Genomic DNA, 17,150 nt, shown 5'->3' on the forward strand with positions numbered 1-17,150 from the left:
CCTCCATCAGGAAAAACAAAACAAAACAACAACAAACAGTTCTTTTGGGCACAGGAGTTTGCATTTTGACCTGTGTTCTGCTCAGGATGAGGAGCGTGTGACAGCCTGGCTCATGGTGCACGATTACCATGCAGGCCACTGGCACTTGAAAACAAAACAGGACTGTCAAGGAAAGAAATGTAAGATGAGACTGGTGGACCATATTAAATGGATTTATAAAGAATGTATTTCCTTCTAACAGCCTTTAAAATGCTTTCTTGCCTCTCTTTCTCTCTCTTTCTTTTTCTTTCCTTCCTTCCTTCCTTCCTTCCTTCCTTCCTTCCTTCCTTCCTTCCTTCCTTCCTTCCTTCCTTCCTTCCTTCCTTCCTTCCTTCCTTCCTTCCTTCCTTCCTTCCTTCCTTCCTTCCTTCCTTCTTTCAAAAAGAAAGAAAGACTGATAGCATTTGTCCTTTCCCCTCAGTGCTGTGGTTTAGTATATGCCTCTGGGAGAGGGCTACAGGGGAACAGCACAGAACACTCTCCAAAAGCTTTTAACTAATGCTATTTGAAAAACATAATTCAGTGACAGTATTTAAAAGGCCTTGCAAGAGAAATTTTGCATCTTCACTTCGCGGCTCACCCTCACATACCTGTCTCTTCCAATAAAACTATTACTCTGCCACTGGGAGCACCTGGCTTGCTGGCTGGTATCACACATCTTTCAGTATGTTCATATCAACATAGCTGGGATACCTCGGAGGATTGGCAAGCAAATGGGTTTTGAAAGCCCTCTACCTTCAAGGCCCCTGCTCAAAACCCAGCTAGAACAGATGCCAGCAGTCAAAAGCACCATCAGTACCACCTAATGGCTCTTCAGAGGACTGTGTAAGCAAAACACGTAGTTTCATTCCCTTTCATAGAGGGAAAATAAATAGTGGGGGTTGTATTAACAGCATAATCTTTTGAGACCTTCAGTGGCACTGGCCCATGAGCCAGTGGCAGAAGTGGCAGGGAGAGCAGCACTGGTAGCCAGCAGCCAGGCACGGTCCCTGCAGAACAGGCGTGAGGCTCCTTGTCGAGCTGCAGAACCTTTCTTTGCTGCTGTTTATCCACTATCTGTTCTCTGGATAAATAAAGGTCTTCAGCCTCCACAGCTGTCAAGTGTCTACACTGCAGAAGGACTGCATCAGTAACAAGATTGAAAAAAAAAAAAAAGAATAAATGCTCATCCCAGAGTAACTCATCTGCCATGGAGTCAGGCAAAGAAAGAATTCCTGAACCTCTGGACCCCTGTACAACGCACTGAGTTACTCAGAGAGGCCATAGCTTTTGTTTTCTCATATCTGCAGAGAGCTACAGGCAGGGCAGCCTCTTATCTCAGGATGGAATTAACTTTTCGCACACTCCAGTCATGCAGTGAAAGATCTGCAGTGATATACCCAATACATTCTGGCCACATGCTTAAATTTTAAAACCTTGACTTGTGATATCTCCTGTGATGGAGGGGCAACAGAAAAGAGGGGACCGCATACATCCACAGTATTGCAACTACCCACTAGAGAATAGTTTCTGAAAAGGAACCAGATAACTTAAGCTTGAAGTATCAGTGTCCTTCTTTTCATAATTCTTACTCATGCTGAGTTCAATTTTTTTTTTTTTTTTACAGAGTATTGTATCACTAGCTTTTAAGGTCTTTGTACCCTGGAGCAGATCATTTGCTCAATTACAGTGGAGAAGTTATTTCATGAAGCCAGTGATAACTCACTTAGATAGGAGTTTGCAGACCTGCACACTGGGGTTTGCAGAATCTGTATTTATGCTTTGTAGATGTGCACCTTAACAGAAACATAAGCTTGCGAAAGAGACCATGTGGCAAACGTTCATAAACAGAATGGGTTTTATCCTCTTAGGAATAGATGTATATGAATCTAAAATGCATATAGCTGTTCATCTCACACAGACACCTCTTTCTTCCACTGAAGTCTAGGTTAGACATGAAATTCAGCCTGAAGTTTCATTTCATAAGACAGCCAAATCAGTATACCTCCAAGGGAAAAACAAAACAGAAACATGAAAATTTTAACACCTGAGGACATGATCTAGTTTTCTGTCATATAGACAGTCTGGTCAAATGACAGGACCTACACTCACTCTTACTTACATGGAAATGTTGCTCTTCCCTCTCCAGTGGAGAATCCTGGCAGCATTTTCAATGCAATCCCATTAGTTTGAGAAGCTGAGATTTTACCCACAGATTTTAATGAAGTTGTTCTCAGCTGATGTGAGTGGTGGCAACGAATCAGACCCTTATATTTTAATTTTTGGTGGTGTTTGTTTCATTTCCAAATGCCCTGCATGCACCATTTCTTATTGTCCACTCATTTTTCTTAAAGCTCTGACTTGGTAAGATAAAGATATTATTATACAGGGATTTTAATTTTCCCTAAAAAAAAAGTAAAAATTCTAACTCTTGGATATAAAGAAAGCTTTGAAAGCATAAACTCTTCTGAGGGGAAAAGATAAAAGAATAATCATCTTAGCTATTTTCAAGTCAATCCAACTCAAGATTTATTTGGAGACGTGGGATTGGCAATACAGTTAATTTAATCGCAATAATTTATTACTTTCTCATTAACTAGTAATTTATTAAATCACCAGAAAACTCACCTCTCAGCTTTCTGGAGCAAGGCAGATTTCAGGGCTCCATCTCCCTGTTCCTGGGGTCTCACTGGCTTCATCCAGGTATAATCTGTCCAAAGACATGCCGACTCCTTGGTCGCAAGCAGCTAAATAAACCAGAAATGTATTAAGTAAAGGTGAATGGTAATGACTTAGCACTTACAGTGTTCTTTCGTGTCCAAGTGCTTCGCAAGCAGAAACTAATTACGATACATTCTGTAGTAATGGTTCAGAGAGATACTAAATTGTGTTCTTACTGTAATAAATGGCTGGGCTGGGGTGGGAAATCACTAGATTACAAAACAGGAGGCAGCAGCTTAGGATAATCCCTGTGTAACCTCATGCACCCAGGTCCCTCACTGGAGACAGCACACATCTAGACTTCTGCACAAACACCTTGCTGTTTTTTTTGGGGAGAGAGGTTTGCAGCTTGTCCATATTGTCCTTGCTTCAGCTCTACTGGTGCAAAAGGGCTGCAGGGCTGCCAGAACTTCTGCTGTTGTCTGTTCATGACCAGACACAGAAGAAGGGCTGGCAAAACACTTCTTAACTGCCACGGGTTTAAAGGAAGATGACTAACCCCTAAAGCATTTTCTGTTGAATATTGCAGAACAAGAAAGAAAAAAAAATCTCCTCTTTGCTGCTCTGCTGTAGCAGTCATCTTGTGTTTTCTCCTTGAAGTATGTGATGCCACAAAAAATTAATTACTTTAGCAAAAAGAAATAGGATTGTAGGGGAAAAAAAAGATTTGTAATATTATCCTGATTATAGCTACAGGTAAGAGATAATCTCCTGCTTTCGCTTGTGCAGGAAAAGATACTTTGTCTTAGGAACTTACTCAAAAAAATCCATTTTTTATGAGGTGTCTAGCTATAAAGAAAAGGAAAAGCATCATCTGTGGACTGCTGCATTTACTTATTTCTACAAAAACTTACAGGGGATAATTCACATTTTAATGTCTTGTAGCTTATTAGCTTCAGCCAATACCCCTTTCCAGGAATCCAGTTTGCTGTATGGTGGTGGCAAAAGCTCTGTAAGAGGCAAATTAATTGTGTAGGTTGTGCTTGTGCCTTGCTGAACTGAGCTCTCTCTGGACTCAGCGGGGCTGCCACAGAGCTGCTCCTCGGGACTGCCAGGACGCCGAGGCTCAATCTCTTTAAAACAGAATCGTTCTGGATGAGAGGGAGCTATTAACCAACAAAGTTTGAGACATTAAATGAACTTTGGAAACGAGCAGCTCATTCTGTTGATTTGGCCAAGCTCCCACACAACTAAAGTTCATGGCATTTCTGAGCTTGCCCAGCACACATCATTGAAGGTAATTTTGGCTGAAGCGATCTTACGCGGCTTTTCCTTGGGAGGAATGGCATACAGACCAGCTTCCCCCTCCTCCTTCAGGCAGAAGAGTTCGTAAAAAGATATGTAGCTAATAAATGGCAGTGGTGGAAACCCTAGTTACTGGCAATGTTCAGGGTTATGGAACAACCCCCACCTCAACTTTAGTTTCTCAACATTAAAAATTTATAGTGAAATACCAGCCCTGTAAAATCCATTGATTACTTGTTCTAATGCAAGAGAGAGGGCATTTCTGAACCTCTTCAATGTTTATAATACAGATTTAATGACGGTGGATGCTGCCAGTTTCGTGGATGATAACAACCTGGGTTGTGTTCATTCGGCTGGTCAATGCGTAAGTGGCATTTGGTGGCGGTTTCCCCAGGCTAAGCTGCTGAACACCTTTTTTCTCCTCTCAGCTTTCTAAAAATTAAATGTAATTCAACCCTTGTGAAACTTAGCCTGCAGATTACAAGACAGCCATAATTTCAGTTGGTGCTGATTTAAAGAGGGGATTATTCTTTTGTAAGAAATGCAAAATAAAAATTTGTTCCTTTCTTTTCTCCTCAACCTACGCTACATTCAGTAAATCCTATAAGGAGAATTCTGAAAGCAATTTTTACAGGTTTTAAAATGCAATTTTACAACAGACAGACATGGTCATCCCTTCCCCTCTTCCTCACCGCCCCCCCCCTTTTTTTTTGGCAAAACCTTTGTATCACTTTGACCTAAGCTTTCATGGTTAGTAAAGCACCAAAAACATGGAAGATATAAGACTATTGGTAGAGTTCGCATAGCCCATGAGGTATTTAACTAGAAGAGAGAGTTTATTTTCTAAAATGCTGTCTTAAGAAAACAATAGCAAACAGAAGGTGTTTACACTCAGAAGACTAGGGTAAAGCATTTATCAGAAGAAAAGCAACAAGACAGGGCTGAAAACAAACAAAGAAAAAAAAATCCCCAGCTATCCAAATAGGCTGTGGAAAATGGGAATGATTAAAAAAAAGTCTCTGATCAAAAAAACATCTGCATGCTAATCCTGGTGTTTTCAAGTGGAACAACGGAGTAAGAAGAAAAAAAAACAACACATACATTTAAGAAGAAATATGAGAAGCAAACAAAAAATAATTATGAATGGAAAAAAATACATGAACAAGTTAGAAAAATATACAGAAAGAAACAGATTGAATCTGCGTGTTCTTTCACAATGGAGCTTTTGCTGGTGTGACTGCATATTCAGCAGTGTGAATATTATAATTAAAGAATGTCAGCTCAAGCAAAATGTTTTAAAACCTTCCTGTTAATAAACAGATAAACTGCTTAAAAGTACTGATTATTTTAGGAAAAAGTGAAGTGCTGGATTTTCGTGCCTCAATTCCTTTCATCTGATACAACCCATTTAGATAGCAGATGTCTCTCCCAGGCGGTGTTTGATAGCAGTGCTGTTGATTTCGATACCAAGGTGATGAGAATATCTTCACGGGGCAGTTTGGCACCATGCCACAGATCCCAGCGCTTGCTGATTCCTGTGCCAGGGTCCAGCGCTGCGCTGGGCAGGGGTCCCACCACAGCAGCCGAGCAGCACCAGCCCCGTGCCACCTCCGGGCTGATGAACGCTGCCTATCAGCAGGATGAATTAGGCACCGTGCGACGCGGTGCTGGGGCAGCAGCTGGGAGGGCTGGGGGCTCTGCACGTTGCAGCCCGCTGCATAGCCCCGTGCTGCAGACAGAGTTTGACCCCCAGTGAGGGCAGGCAGCAAGCACTGAGCGCTGCTTTACGCCAGGCTTGGACCCCAGCAGGAGCTCAGGAGACAGCTCTCGAGCGCTGTCAAACCTGAGTGCTAGTTCAAGGCAAAGCTCCTTCTTCTCTGGTGTTTGGAAAAAAAAATCTCATTGAATTGCAACTAAACTTGCTGCTGCTTCTTGTAACAGCAAGACAAAGTCATCGGTATATTTAATAACAGTTGCAGTGGACTCCAGTTAGACCAGATGATCGCAATCCTGCAAATACTTATGCATGGGTGTATTTTTAGGGACACAAGTAGTCTCAAGCACTTACATGTGTAGCCACTCTGAGAATTTTGCTTATCATTCAGAAAGGCTTAAGGAAGATCCTATCATTGCGTGTAATGATCTTACGGAAGATTGTTACAACATACCTTGAAAACAACTCCTTTTTAGGTCTCTTTAAGATACTGTTCCAGCACAAATAACTCAAAGTTGGTTGAACCGTGAAAAATGGCAGCTGAAAAATAACCGTTGCTGTATATATTCATCCTGGGCTCCCAGGAAAACATTTGTCATTTGGAAAGCCACTCTGAGCTTGTTTTTTCAGCACCCGAAAGCATCAGAACATCTTAAGATTTTTGTCAGGCTTCGCCAGTGAGACTGCGGTGCACTTGTCCTCCCCATTACAGCCACGCTCTGCTTGGTGAGCAAGACAGTTTACCTGAGGTGTCATTACAAAGTGGGAGAAAATTGTGATCATAAATCATCAATGTGAAAAATAAATGCAGCCGTTGGGATTGCGGGATTTCGGCCAAAGTTTTTGCCTTGCTATGAGCTATCCTGTAATCTAGCGCTAGCTTTCTGTCTTTCTCAGTTGCTGAAGTGCTGCTGCACGCTGCCAGGTTTCCAGAGGGTCACCATGGCAGTCAGACTGTCAACCCAACCCCGAAGAGCAAACAACAGCACAAGCAACAGTCTGGTTGTGAGTCTGTAAACATGACCTCATCCGTTTCAGAGAAATTTTAACTTTCTTCCCCATCCGAGGCGCAAACTTCCAGCTCCAACTGTTCAGACGTCAAAAACGCTAGACATTGTAAAATGTAATTTTGAAAAATGTGGAGTAATAAAACACATAGCCGCAGCCTTTGTGAGACAGATGATTAGCTAATTTCGAGTCATTCAGAGACAAAACTGGATGCATTTCTCTCGCTGTATACATTCAGCTGCGCTGTCTATCAGAGCCTCGCAGAACACGACCAAACTTCGTAACGCGGCAGATGAGCAGGAAGGAGTCTGTCCCTCTGTGCTGCATGCCACAGGACCTGAGGCAGTATGAGGCACATCTAGACAACCAAAAGGCTTTGTGATTAGCAAACGGCACTTCAGGAGAGCGGCGTTTAATAGCGTTGATTCCCAATGTGATTTCATCCAGTTGTTGCCTCTTCGTGCTATAGCAGCTTTATGTTTTGCTGTCAGAGAATCATTCACCTCTGCGTTCGGGGTCAGCCTCTCTTCGCTGCACAGCCCAGCTATAACCGTGCAGTTGCTATTTCTCGCCGCACGTTATTTTGTTTTAGGCCACTTCATTGGAAATAGTTAATTGGCCTTGGTGCCTGACGGCAGGGAAAATAACGCTCTTAAACTGCGTTAAGCTCCCATAAATATTTCACTCCATGTTAATTTCCGTGCTTCCAGCTGAGCACTCAAAAGAAATAGAAATAAAAATAATAATAATAAAAAAAAAAAAAAAAAGGAAAAGATTTTATTTATTTATTTATTTTAATTGTCACACTAAGCACACGCCTAGGAAGCGGTGAGGTGCACGTAGCTTGCTGTAGCAGCAGCTTTGCGAAGCCTCTGCCAGCCACCGAGACCCTTTTCCCCCTCCCGGCCGCCGGGAGCCCGCCCGAGGGGTCGGGGCCGTGCCGTGCCCGGCCGGGCCGGGCCGGGCCGTGCCTCAGCCGAGCCTGCAGCGACCTCAAGCGGGGGCTGCCGGCAGCCGGGGCCCAGCCTTGGACTGTTCCCCCTTTCTAAATAGCTTGGTGAAGCACCCGTGCAGTTGAGTTGCGTTACTGGGGACTGTAAATGGGTTAAGGTGTCGGCTTAATGAACAAAAACTCTGCTACCAAAAAGCTCAGCCTCCAGACAGCTAGGTCACAAATATCAATCGTTAGCCTTAAATAAATCTGCTATTGTTAGTCCCTTTCCACGGCCTGACCCTATTTGCATTAGTGCAGATTGTCACTGTTCCTCCAGTATAAATCTGTCCTCAGCCTAAACTCAGCCCTGGAAAGCTTATCCCAAAATAGGTGAATTCACAGGCTGAGTCAAGATTTTCTAGCATTTATTTATTTATTTAAATCACACTCTCTGCAGAGAATATAAGTCAGGGCTTGGTCTAAAATGTCCTTTATTGTCCTGGTGCATCCCTGCTGTGTTTAGCAGCTGGCACAACTTAAAATAGCCTTCAGGCTACTCTAAATATTGCCGAATTTCCTGGGAGCATAGCACTAAAAGGAATCATTTGGGGCACTGAGTCTAGTTTTCCCATAATCACAAGTCTCTCCATAATAGACATCTAGTTTGCAGGAGTGCACAGCGCACTTCACCCTTTGCTACATCCTGTAGCCCACCTGAGACCCAGAGAACATGCAGAAGCAGCTTAAAAATGGCAAAACATTGCAGTAAGGGAAAGGAAGAGATCAAGGGTATGATCTGGCAGAAACTGAGTGAGGACTAGTGGTGTATGAGAAGGACTTAAAGCCACCTTTAACCTTACCTTTACTCCCCAAGCTGCTCTAAAGCCACTGCTTGGAATGAATCACGCTCCCCTGTGCTCCCTTTGTGCAAAGCCGACTTTGTAATCATTTCTAGAAGCACAAAGCATTGGCAGAAAGATTCGTGGCACTCATTTTAAAGCCCGAATGCTTTGCAACTGCGTAGGAGTTTGTACCATATGGTTTCTGCTGGATCATGTAACGTCATACTGAGGAGCTGAGAGATGCATGATAAAATAGTTTCACTTGATAGTGGCCAAAAGCAAGATATTGCTCATTGTGGTAATGTACTGCCCCAAGTCTTATTTCTTATGTCCCATCAATATATCCCCCTATAAAATACAGGCCTTTACAACAGGTGAACACTGTTCTACTATCGTTGTAATACTGTAATACACAAAAACAACAACTAAGGAATATATTGTCTCAAATTGGACCTTTTTTTTTTTTTTCTTACTTTCTAATTACATTTCCACACTAAACTAAAACATAACAAAACAAATGAGCAAAACCAGCAGAGTTAATATCTTGATTGCTTTTTAGGGCCCACTAAAAAGGATTGTAATCCTGTCAGTCATTCTGGTTTCTTTCGATGAATAATTAAAATTCTGAACGTGAAATAGACTCGGAAATGATTTTCAGGAGCTTGAATTTTATCTGCCACTCCTCACCCCTCCTGTTTTTTCCATTGTTTATTGGTTTGACAATTACAAGTTACTGCCCACCCAATAAATTTCTATGTGATACTGGACACCATGGCAGGGCACCATGTTTCCCAAGAAAGGACTAATCTAAAAGCAATAATAATTGCTTTTCTTCAGAAGTCTAGCTGTTTTCAGTAGTCTGGAAAACCCTAGCTATGTCCTAATTTCCCAGTGCATCTACAATTCTGTGCTGCAGCTGAGCCAAAAGAGGCATATCATGTTTAAGAGCACTAATAAGAATATGTCCAAGAAAACAGTCTTATCAGGGCACACATAGTTGTTAGAATAAGTGATAGCAAGGGAAGGATCTTGAAATCTTCTCATGTATGAAGCACAGCAGGCAGAAGGTCTTACGGAAAGAGTCAAAAAATCTGCTAACAGTATCTACGACATGCAAAAATCCTGCCCCCGCTTCCATTTCCTCCTCTCCCTCACTCACATGCAATATGTTGCAAGGGTCCAAGTGTGAAAAAGCACCCATACACAGTTGCATGTAGGCAGCACGGAGATGCCTGTCATTTTTTCCTGCTGTGTATATTTATTTTTGATGGCCAAACATCATTATTTGTCTGTTATCATGGAATGAATTTTTGTACCTTGCACGTTACTGGTTGCCCCAAAATCTTGCAAAGGTATCAGAAATTAGGATATCACTTCAGATAGATAACAGGGACCTAATTTTACTTTTAATTTGAACTTAGTTTACCACCTTGCTTATATTACACTGAAATCTTTTCTTATACATGTCCTAATATAGCCATTTTCTGGCAATCACCATTCATTCAAACAAAACCTTGTAAAAATCTACTTTACATAAGGATATGAATCATTTCTGACTTGTTGACTTCTGTAATAAAGCAACAGATCTTGCACCGCATTGTTTGTTGGGAGGGGAGGCAGTAGGCTGGTGGGATTTTGTTTGGAGTATTCTGACAAGCGTACAATGTTTCACGTGTTTCATGGGCTTGACTTGTCTTGCATATTTGTGCAACACTGTGGGATCAGCAGAGACAAACATCCTTTGTCAGGTCTCTGTGATTTATCAGTCCTCATTCACGTCTGTTGTAATTCCCGCTACCTTCTGCCCTTCGCAGTATGCTCCACAACACAAAGCTTTGTGGTCCACTCCCAGAGCGAATAAATACTGAGGAGAGGAAATGTTTTTTTCATGCAACATGAAACTGTTGTACTGCAGGAGCCACTGCAATACATAATTCTGCTAAACCCAATTTCAGTAACATCCAAAAGGGAACTGGAGATGTGTGTGGCCAGAAAAAATTGTCTGTGAATAAGAATGCTCTAAGGTCCCCACAGCTGCTTTTGGAAAGGCCGTAAACACCGCAGATCTTCAGAGTTCAGAGCAGTCTCTACCTCCACCAAACCAGGACCCCCACATGGAAGGCAGATCACCCCCACATCAGCTTGTTGCTGGGATCTGTGACCACTCCTTTACCCAGTGCTGGCCACCTTCAAAGGAGTGACACCAGTCTAGATCTGCCACCTGTTTGTTCTCATCCAACAAAATGGCTTTCATCCTATGTTCGACATATTGTCCTGGTGTTTGCATCGGGAGTTTGAATTCTGACTCACGCTGAACTCTGCTGTATTAAAAATACCTGTGGCCTGGCAGTGTGATGATGCCCAGCCTTTTAATGCACCAGCTAGAAGAGACGGAAGAACACAGATGTAGCAAATGCCACTGCACAGTATGCTCTCTCCAGTTACCTGGAGGCGTTGTGCTGTACAAAAGCATAATGTCATCAAGCACTTGGGTGATTCAGCTCCTCCCCATCCTCAGTACTACCTTGTAAGAGGTATAATTGAGCTCTTTTTTCTGTTCTTTTCAGATATTTTTTTTTCTGTGTGTTTTTGTAAAGTCAAACAAATAGGAAAATTAATGACAGCACATGAGTGCACCACAGAATAATGCTACTTAAGGACTGCTGTGCCCTTGGCTCCAATTAACCTTAGTGTTCGTTATAGGTTGCATCCAGCTGCATCAATCACAGTTACTTTGGTTGGGGGAAAAATATAAAAAATCCATCATTATTGCAGCCACACACAGATAGATACATTATTTTCCTAAAGTATCATAATCCTCCACTTACCAAAGAGGGCCTGTGATAGCTGGGAGGAGATGAAACTCGATTTTCCTTCACATCTGCTTGATCCTTTCATATAATCAGCACCGCATGCACCAGGCAAGGTCACAAACTATGGCAATGTTCATCACAACATGCAATCTCCCCATTCTAGTGCCATTAACTGCTCAGCAACCTCTCCTTCTCCATCCCACTGTTTTTAATCTCCTAGAGCACTTCAGAGCAGGAATGGGAGAGCTCGCCTTGCAGACCCGTTTCCAAGATCGCTGTCACAGACCACACTTTGAGAAAGAGTCAGCAGTGAACCACTATCCCATTTGTTTCAGTGCAATAAGATAAAGAACATCACAGTGAGATTTAATTTCAGGTTTGCTGGCCAGCACCTGCATCTAGGAAGTAATTCTGACACCATCACTGTTATAGGACTGCAGTGTCTCTTCTGCGTAATATCCTGAAAGTTTGTAGACATCTGTAGCTGATCTAGAGGCAGTGGGACCAAAAGCATGGTTCATTTTCTTCCTTTTATTTTTTTTTTAAAGGGTAGAAACTCAGTAATGCCCTCTGTTATGAAGGCAATTATCTGCAGAAAGATATGGTCAACTTTACACTGATTTTCTATTTGATTAACCTGCATAGTTTGGGCTGAAGTTTTGTTCAAAGCCCATAGCTGCTTGAACCAGAAATTAAAGCAGAGCATGCATGGCCTGAGGCGAGCGTGGGAGGATCTGGTGAACCCCACTTCGCACTATTTCACATGGCCCTTGTGTTGCTGCAGATGCTTCCTTTATAAAAGCAGACCTTTCCCAAGCCACCTCCCTGCAGACCAGCTGGGTCAGGCACACATCTCTTGGCTTTGTTGACTAAAAGGGCCTCTCTCCCCCTGACACTGGTCAGGCTCTCCTTCCCCACCCCACTCACAAGGCACCGCGTTCCTTCAGCATTTCCCAGGGAAAGGTTTGCCTCCCACGAGGGTTAGGGCAGCCGAATGTTAGCCACTTGCTACGAGGCTGCCCTCAGCTCAAATGAGGCGAGGTAAAAGCAAGAAGTCTTAACGGCATAGACAAGGCAGGCCACAGGTGCACCAAAGAAAAAAGGTAACCGAGTCCCTGTCTTCCAAGCAGCAACATCAGCCCTAAATAGCTCACTCTGTATGCATCCAGCTGACGAGCTGACAGATACTTCACAGCCCTCTGGCTGAGGATTTGGTTCTTATGCAAACCTATGACTTCAGATTGCATTCATGCAAGAGGATCCGGGATTTTTATAGAACCAGATGCATCTTTTGGCAGGAGGTGTGTATGCGTGCGTGTGTGCAGAGTGGGGGGCACATTCAAATTCAAATTCTCCCATCCCCTCTCTCTCCCTGCAAGGGAAATTGTTAACTCAGGAAGACATTTATGTTACCAGACGATTGTTTGCTTTTCCCAGTTTCACAAAGGCTCGGTACTTTGGGAAAGGCAAGGTGCAGGGGTCTCCAGCATCGACGATAAAGAGAGTCACCGCACGCCTGATCTGCCAGCACACTGTAAGAGAAAATGTTCTTCTCCACTTGGCAAAGGGGAAGTCTCAGTGCGAAACTTCCTACACAGAGCCTTCCATCACACTTACAGATGTGTTGCTGGAGGAAAACTGAGGCTGCCCCAAACTTGCTAAACAATCAGAGGAGTTCGTTCAACTTCTTGCCTACCCAAAATGCCTGTTTGGAAGGAGTAAGTTAAATAAACTTGCTGGAAACATAAAGCCATTTATTTCAATGAGTGAGAGATAAGATGCAAAAATCCATTCCTCACCTGCCTGTAATCCCTACTGTTTTATGTGTATTGAAAAAGTACTTCCATCAGCATGATGCCAGCCCATCATTTCTTAGATAATGATCAAAATTTTCTCTGTAATGCTCTGCTGCTTAGGCCTCAATTCAGCAAAGCATTCAAGTACATCTTTATCTGTAGGTCTGGTAGCAGTCTTCAGTAAAAGTATACAGCTCGAAAGTAAAGTGCTCTGCTAAATTGGGTCCTTCACAGGACTAAAGCGAAAGCTCACACGAGAGCAAAGCAGCATTGCTTTCCTTCCAGTTACACTTGTTTTATTCACTTGCTCTTGCTGTGTACAGCTGTGGATTGCTGGCAGTGTGTTTGGATGGAATTTGAGGGATTCACAGCTTCAAAGATGAGATGTGCCAGCCTTTCAAACAAGCTTGTATAAACACAGGAAACAAAAGCATCCATGTAAACAAAGGGAGGCAATGCATATATTCACACCTGAGCAAACACACACACTTCTGCATGCAGCCCCTATCAGCAGTGCTCCAGCAGGTTAGATAGTGCTCCCTGTATCAGCAGACGTAGCTCTCATTTCTGCTGTTGCTTTTCTCTTTGCTTCGTGATCAGAGAAGCACCGGGGCCAAGCCTGCTGCTTTTGCAGCACACTGTAAAATGTATGAAGAGGTTTCAAAACAACTGACAGTGTCTCGTCTGCAGTGAACTAGCATTAGGTATATGCTCTGGGGATGTAGCAGTCTACGTATCATTCAATCTCTACCTTATACTTTCCCTTGTCTTGCTGATATTTTATGGGGAGGGAGACGTTGCTTCGGCTTTGAAAAGACAATAAGGTTTTAAAGCACATCCTCTTATTCAAAAGGCTTGTGTAATCACAGAGATCAAGGGATCGGGAAAAGAAGAAAGCCTTACATTGCAAATACTGAGCATTTCTGAACTGCCTGCCACAACAGAGCCACCAGATATCCCAGTAATTCAGGGGGAGCAGGCTGCTTCCCCATAGCCTTTACGGCCTTGGCTCCTGCCCTGTCCTGCCCTTCCCCTACCTATGCCAAGAAGCAGCACCATCCCCATGGCTGCCCTGAATTGAGCCAGATTTTATCCCCGTTCCATTATGGATGGGCATGTGCATGGCCCCACAGAGGTGTTCACCTTCTGGGGGCTGTCCTGGGCTACTCTCAGTACCAGGTAAATAATGACCCTGGGCACACCTGTGGACCTCTCGTGTGTGAGCACATGCAGCTGGCTGGTACGCTAGGATGGCAAGCCTCTGGGTTATTCAGGCTCGCTGTCAAACCCTCAGAGACGTACAGGGTTGCTTCTTCTACAGCCCCAAATCCCATTTGCTTCAAGTCTATGAGAGGCAGAAATGTTCAGAACTAATCACAGTTGGCTCAGGCTTGACACAATCTTCTGAGATTTACAGAGATACAATGTTAGTTCAAGAGACTTGCAAAAGCCCCTGAGGGAGCTCATCCATGGGAGCGAGATGCCTTCTCGGGATGCACAGAAGTCAGCCTGGTGCCTAATTCCCATTAAGTTAACTCACGCAAGTATTTTTGTAAGTCCCTCTTGGCACTAATCCCTCTTGGCTTCCCTTCCCTCTTCTGCTTCCCCCTTCAATCTTTTAAATAAAGATAGCACTTAGCATAAAGAAGTGTTGCGAGGCTCCACTCAGTGCCTTTAAAGTGCTTTTCAACTCCTCTGGCAGAAGTGTCTAAGTGTGGAGTATGCAGTGAAACTGGAAAAAAAGTGAGGATTTTAATGGAGATGATGTGCAGGCTCCCTTCTATCAAATACATTCATCTCAAATTTCTCCGGTGTCAACGTCACACGGCTAAAAGAGGGTGCCGAATCCCTAGGGCTCTCCCTGCCTTTCGGCACCGTGATTAAATCCCCCAAGCCGATTCCCATTTCATCCATTTCTGCATGACTGAAGCAAGAGATGTGGTTTGAGGGATAAGAGGACAGGAGATATTTTAGCTAAAGCAATGTAGCTAAGTCTTAGTTATATTTTGTTATCTTCAAAGAGAAGAAAGATCATATATAAATCAGCTGCATTACAAGCAAAAAAAAAAAAAGCATGGAAAGCGAGTAGAGGAGGGTGGGAGCATACAAGTGACAAACCAGTCATTTGGTAATAGGGAGATGAAATACAACAACTGAGTTGTTTATCTGACCGTTCTATTAACCTCTAACACAACATTTCATCTTTTATAATTGAGCTTTCCATTTTGCTGTTAGACCTTAATAGCTAAATTGGCATCTTGCAGACCAGGCCAGAAAACAGAGGCAAGCACAGGGGCGTGGACGCACTTCAGTCCCTTCATCTATTCTGCACAGAAGCTGCAATGGCCCCGTTGCACGATGCAGCTGAGGTCTTGCTCCTCCGTGCTCCTCTTGCTGCATGCTGCGGGTGAAGGAGAGACCACTCCTCCATCTGCTGGCCATCATCCCAGACATCCCTCTTAGGTTAGACCCCTCCTGAGTGCCCTCCTCACCTCCTTCAGGTCCAGATTGTAGGGGTTTGCTTGAGATCTGCAAGATGCACTGAGTTTATTTCAGCTGAAATGCATTAAGGAGTAGTACAGCTAACGGGCTCCTCTCCTGGCAGGGTGTGCAGATGAGTGTCTGGTGACAAAAAAGCTCTTAAGCCAACACAGCTGCAGCAGAAAGAACATGTGGATGAGACCTCATTCCCCCGTCTGAGCCCGCTGGGTTGTGTAAGGCAGGGCTGCAACACAGTTTGTGCTCTACCCACTTAGGCAGGAGCGGGGAAGAGGAAAATAATCAGATGGGAGAAGGAACTTGAGCCAAAAGTTTCCTTTTGCTACTGGGCCAAAGAAAGACGGGAAAGGAGGCTTAGGTCTGGTGGATAGGAGTCAGGTGGACAGCCTGGGTGCTAATCTGTGCTGTGAATATTACGGCACGTTACACAGCCTCAGCACAGCACATTGAAAAGGATCCAGCTCGGAGAGCCCCACCAGAGCATGGGGGCTGGAGGTGGGAAACAGGCTAGAAAGCTGTTCCGATTTGGTAGATGCATTTTGATGTCCCAGCTGGGGCTCCTGAGGGGAAATAGGAAAAGGAGGGTCTAGCTCGTGAATGGTGCCAAGCATTAGCTGCCACATTGCCTGCCTGCATCAGATTTGCATAATTTTGCCCTTTCTCAGTAGCAGAAGTGCACGCACCTGGAGGGCTTTGATGGCAGAAACACGAGTGCCTGGGGAATTTTGGCACCTCTAGGGTCAGCTGGCAGCTGAGAAAAGGTTCAAAGGCTCTCAATATTGAGCTTCAGGGCCCCAGTGCTCCTGTCCAGACTTCGTGAACTGATACTATTCACTATCTTATTTCAGGGGTTGGACAAACATCACTTCCATAATTTGGAAGTTGCTTTTGCAGTTTTCAACCCTCTTTGTCTCTCAACTGTCACTAATCTGTTAAAAGTCCCACATAATAACCACTCTTACTACATTCCTTTTGCCTTTTTAATTTATTTTTTTTTTTTATCTTCCTGATGTACTGGTCTTTTTAAAAGAGAACAAATGAATATAGCTTGTTCCCCAAACTCTGCCAATTATATAAGTAGACACTTATCAGCCACATTTGGGAGAAAAAAGGCTTCAAATTACCTATGTTGCCAGCTTGTGGCTGAGCAGATCACATGTTCAGTTGGATACATGCACACCAACAATTTGATACAACAAAAAAAGTCGGTCCACGGCCGCTGTTGTATGTGTAACATGGTATGGTTCATCAAGTGGGGAAGGAAGGAGAAATCACCATTTGCTAACTGGGTACGGATCCCACACCACTCTTCTGGAAACCCATGCAAGAATCCTCTGAATACATCAGAAAGAGTCAAAAAAACAGTAAAGAATAAAGTATCATTTGCTGACCCATAAGAGGCTTTTACTAAACTACTGGCTAGTAGCAAACACACAAGCTACAGAACTGCACTTGACGTGCATGTCTTTTTTTTTTTTTTTTTTAAAATAAACAGACATGTTTGATTATTTGTAATCCAATATAATCCCATTTGTAATGTTAAATATTTTAAGAGAATTT

At 43.5% G+C, this 17,150-nt stretch overlaps 1 protein-coding gene and 1 long non-coding RNA gene across 3 annotated transcripts in view; one reads left to right on the forward strand and one right to left on the reverse strand.

The window, feature by feature from the left end:
- The window catches only part of LOC137850629 (cadherin-6), a 104,231-nt gene that overhangs the window by 15,158 nt on the left and 71,923 nt on the right, over window positions 1-17,150 (forward strand). The gene's annotated exons all lie outside the window — the stretch shown is intronic.
- The window catches only part of LOC137850630 (uncharacterized), a 28,971-nt gene that overhangs the window by 3,143 nt on the left and 8,678 nt on the right, over window positions 1-17,150 (reverse strand). The window contains exon 2 of the long non-coding RNA XR_011092693.1: window positions 2,647-2,765. This is a non-coding gene — a long non-coding RNA (uncharacterized lncRNA). The remainder of the gene's footprint in view (window positions 1-2,646; window positions 2,766-17,150) is intronic.

The sequence above is a fragment of the Anas acuta genome, chromosome 2, assembly GCF_963932015.1.
Source record: "Anas acuta chromosome 2, bAnaAcu1.1, whole genome shotgun sequence".
Taxonomy (NCBI): Eukaryota; Metazoa; Chordata; class Aves; order Anseriformes; family Anatidae; genus Anas; species Anas acuta.